At 36.1% G+C, this 4,609-nt stretch overlaps 1 protein-coding gene across 22 annotated transcripts in view; it reads right to left on the bottom strand.

The window, feature by feature from the left end:
- POLR3G (RNA polymerase III subunit G) overlaps positions 1-4,609 on the bottom strand; it is a 42,203-nt gene that overhangs the window by 2,499 nt on the left and 35,095 nt on the right. The gene's annotated exons all lie outside the window — the stretch shown is intronic.

Genomic DNA, 4,609 nt, shown 5'->3' with positions numbered 1-4,609 from the left:
CTAAGTGAAATGATACATTCCTTTGTCAATATTAAAATGAATGAGTAGTAAGAAAATATTCCAGGCTTAAAAGTCTCTGCTTTTTTATCAGCTCCAAAAACACAACAGTTTTCGCTTGTGTTTACCTGTGCTACTTTCTTCCTTAAGACCACCACCTCCCACTCTTGTCAGGCACCAACTAGCTAAGAGAACATGAACGGTTGCCCATACCATCTCGATAGGATAATATAGCTACTAACACATTACAGCTTACTGGGATGATACATAGTTTAGTTAGCTAAACCTCTAAACACTTACCCAAAAAATGCACAGACACTCAAGAAAAAAAGCCAGTTTACATTAACATCCATTAGACTACCCCAGTACTGAGATTTTTAGTCACAAAGCATAACTGAGCATAAGCCAGAGACACTTTTACTTCCTAAAAAAAAAAAAAAAAAAAAAAAAAGCCTCATGATACCAAACCAAATCCTAAAGATGCCTATATTATACACTATTTAGGGCTTCTTAGTTTCTTTTTCTTGTGGCTGAATAAGACTATCGTCCATGCAAATAACTCAGAAAATATCTGTGCTTTCTATCAAAAATTCAAAATCTTACTTTCTTATTTATTTATTTTTCTGGGCCTCCAGTATCTTGCAATCAAAAATCCACTTTGGATATAAATTAAACCTACGAGTTATTAATCAGTTGCAATGTATGGATTGTATTTGGATTCTGTTTGAAACAAACAAACCTTTTGAGACAACCAAGAAAATTCAATACTGGCCTGGTATTTGATGAAATTAAGAATTACATTTCATTGTATGTATGTTATAATGATACAGTGATGTTGCTAAAGAGCCCTTATTTTTGAATCCATACTGAAATATTTGTAGATTAAATGATACAATGCCTAGGATTTTCTTTGCAATCCAAGGCACATGGGGCACAGGGAATGGGATGGGTGGACAGGGAGGGATTGGGTAGATCAATGAGTGGTTGAAAGGTTAGCTATGAATTGACCATTGTTAAAGCTGAGTGATAAGACCATGGGTGTTTCTTTTACTAGTCAGTACATTTTTGCACATGATTGAGATCTGCTATAAAAAGAGATTAATCTCCACATCTCTACTATCTATAGTAAGAAATACAGACTATTCTCAAATTTTATTAATTTTTTTAATAAATTTTATTTCTCCTATCAATTTTATTAACTTTTTTCCAAAGATTTTTTTTTTTTTTTTACTATCTGGATAGTGGGATTTTTAATATAAATGTATTTACATAATGCAAGAAAAGTAACATGTATTATTCACTGTATATGCATTATTTAGATAGTTATCTCATTACTTTTTCTTCCCTAGATACTGTAAGTTTCTGCATCCAGCTAAGACCATTCCCATCTCTGGAAAGTTGGCCTGGCTTTTCTGGTGCCCCAAAAATTTGGCAATATTTAGACATCTGGGTGAAGCTTGGGGCCTGTATACCAGGGGAGGGTGGCATGGTTGAGAGTTCAAATGAGGTCTCATTGTAAAGGAGACCTTTGGTAAGAACACTTGTGTAGAAATAAAAGTAAGCTGATTTGTACATAAAGTGGAGATGAATAAGGAAACGACACTCTAGTATTCTAAATCAAGCATATGTCACTTGTGTTTTAGACATGAGTACCTCCTCCAAGTTCTGTTTAAGTGGTTCAAATTTGGTAATTGTGTAATGTTAGTAATCTTGATACAGGTACAAAGTAGTGAAACCTATAATTTCAGTAGTGAAACTGATGGCTTAAATGGTTCTAGGCTCCCATTTGAGCCCTTGTGTTTTTCTTCAATTACAACATTCAAAAGATTGAAGAAGACAAGTTTTTATTTCCTTGATTTTACTAATAGGTGTTACCAGATAATTTGCCGCATTTTATTCTTCAAATGAAAATGCGCCATCAAATCCTCAATACATTGGATAAATTACCACAAATTTTAATTAATAATTGCTAAAAAGAGCAGAGAGGAATAATTTTAAATGTAGAAAGGTGTTAATGAAGATCTCCTTTCCAACCCTCACTCAGCCATACATGCAGAACACACATCTATTAAAATGGGGAGTTTTTTGGTTGTTTTTTTGTTGTTTTTTTTTTGTTTGTTTTAAATGAAATGTTATAATAAACCCACTGGTGTTGTTTAATATTCTGCTAAGGCTAAATGAAGAATTCTAAAACTACTAGAATCCCAATGTTTGTTGTTTTTGTTAGAGGAGATCTTAATTTCAACACAGATATAGTTCCAACTCAACTCAGTGCAAGCAGACATTGTCAACAGAGCATTGCAAATGCCAGTCTTGTCTAGAATATTGACCACACAAACTAGAACCTATAGCACCACCACTCTACTACCCCCATGGCAGTGAGACAACCAAATGTATCTCCAGACACTACTAAATATCCCTTCAAGAGTATTGAAAATCACTGGTTTACAGCAATAAGCTTTCAAATATGACCCAAACTTGGCTCTTCCATTCAAAGCAACTGAGCTTTCTAAAATATAAACATCATTATACCATTCCACTGTTTAAAACCCCTGAATGCTCCCCACAGTGCTCAGGATAAAGTCTAATTTCTCAGCTTGACATTCAAAGTCCTTAATGACCTGCTCATCTCTCCAGCTTCATCTCTTAACATAAGCCCACTTACACCCTCTAGTTCAGCCATACCGATTTATCTTATCAGTTAAATTAAGATGCTACACTCTCATCACCTGCAAGCCTCTCTCCATGTTCTTTTTTCTCCCTGTAAGTGTCCACTCCATTCCATGTTTCTATCTTGATGTGATTAGCTCTTCAGATCACCTAAATTGTCTTCCTTAAAATATCATCTTTGATATGCCTAAAATAGACTTTGGTGTGCCCATAGCATCTCTTATGTGCCGCTATAGCATCCTGTACTAACATATCATAGCGTTATTCACTGTGTATTAACTGTTACCTTTCTTGTCTCTCTAGTGATTTCCCTGAGAGAAGAACTGTATCTTATCTTCATATTCCCATTGCCTAGTACAATTCCAAGCATATACTTAGTGTACACTTACTATAGGTTGAATGAAAAAGAACTGAGGAGTTACACGTCTATACAGGGTAACTATGGGGAGGGAAGCAATCAATCAGAGAGATTATGGCAAGAAAAAGAAGCCCAAGGGAAGAACCCTGAAGAACACTGACATTTAAAGACTAGAAATAACTCAAGAGACTACAAAAATGTATCAGAAATAGGAGAAAAATGAGAAGCATCATGTAACAAAAATGAAGGGAAGCTACCATGTTTGTCTACGACTTGGCAATTAGCACAATCCCTGACATACAGAAGATGCATATAATTGCTGAAAATTGTTGAATTTAAAGGAAATTATAAACATATGTATTTATATATATAAGTATATATATATGTTGCCCAGGCTGGAGTGCAGTGGCATAATCTCGGCTCACTGCAACCTCTGCCTCCTGGGTTCAAGTGAGTCTCCTGCCTCAGCCTCCCAAGTAGCTGAGATTACAGGCACCTGCCACCATGCCTGGCTAATTTTTGTATTTCTAGTAGAGACTGGGTTTCACCATGTTGGCCAGGCTGGTCTCGAACTCCTGACCTCGTGATCTGCCTGCCTTGGCCTCCCAAAGTGCTGGGATTACAGAGTAAGCCACTGTGCTTGGCCAGGAAATAGTATTTTAATAATAGAGCTATCAGAAGTGTTAAATACTACAGAAAACTTAAGTGACATAAAGGCTAAAATTTGTCTATGGTGAGCATGGTAGCAATAATTTCTTTCTTTAAGCTACTTCTATTTGTCAAAAGCAATAATTTGAATAGGATGGAGGTGAAACTAAGATTGAAAAGAGCTAATGGTGGGGGAGGAGGAGGGTGATGACAGCTAAAGCAGCTTTCCAAGAGATGGCATGAAGGAGAATGTAGACACCATATTTTACAATGGGAAATGAACATATTTTAATTCATGAATGGAAGAGACAGACAGAAAAAGAGGTTAAAAATATGGAAAGGGAAATGACCTGAGGACTATGGTTCCAAAAAAGGATAGGACCGTTAGCCCCAAATAGGATAAAGGGGATTTCCTCCCTCGATTAAAAAAAAAAAAAAAAGAGGAGGAGGAAGGAAGACACTGAGTTTGCAGGCAGAAAACATGAAATTAATAGTTTCCTCTTGATGACTTCATTTCCTGTATGGAGGTACTATCACCTGCTAAGAGTGAAAGAAAAGGTAGTAAACAAAGGGAAATAAGAAGAAAGAAGTTGATCTAAAATAATTGCTGTAAAGAGCTGACTTAAAAAGAGAAACAGAAAACATGTTAGCGAGAAAAATAGGGCTAGTGTTTTTGAGGGGCATCAATTTCTGTGATTCCCAAGAAATGCTCAATAGGTCAGATTTGAAAGGGGAAAGAGATAGAGAATGGATATGATCAAAGTTGGCTTTGGTCTAGAGTGTGCGCTGGGAGGACAAGAGACAAGAATAATGGCAAAAAAGAAGATGAAGGGTGAGCAAGGGTCTAAGTTTCTTAGAAAAGAAAATTAAAACAGAGAACCAGTAAAGGGGAAAGAGATGATCAGAAGTACTGACAGTCTCGATCGTGTCAGAGAG

The sequence above is a fragment of the Macaca fascicularis genome, chromosome 6 (genome assembly GCF_037993035.2).
Source record: "Macaca fascicularis isolate 582-1 chromosome 6, T2T-MFA8v1.1".
Taxonomy (NCBI): domain Eukaryota; kingdom Metazoa; phylum Chordata; class Mammalia; order Primates; family Cercopithecidae; genus Macaca; species Macaca fascicularis.
This window is presented reverse-complemented; position numbering and strand designations above follow the sequence as displayed.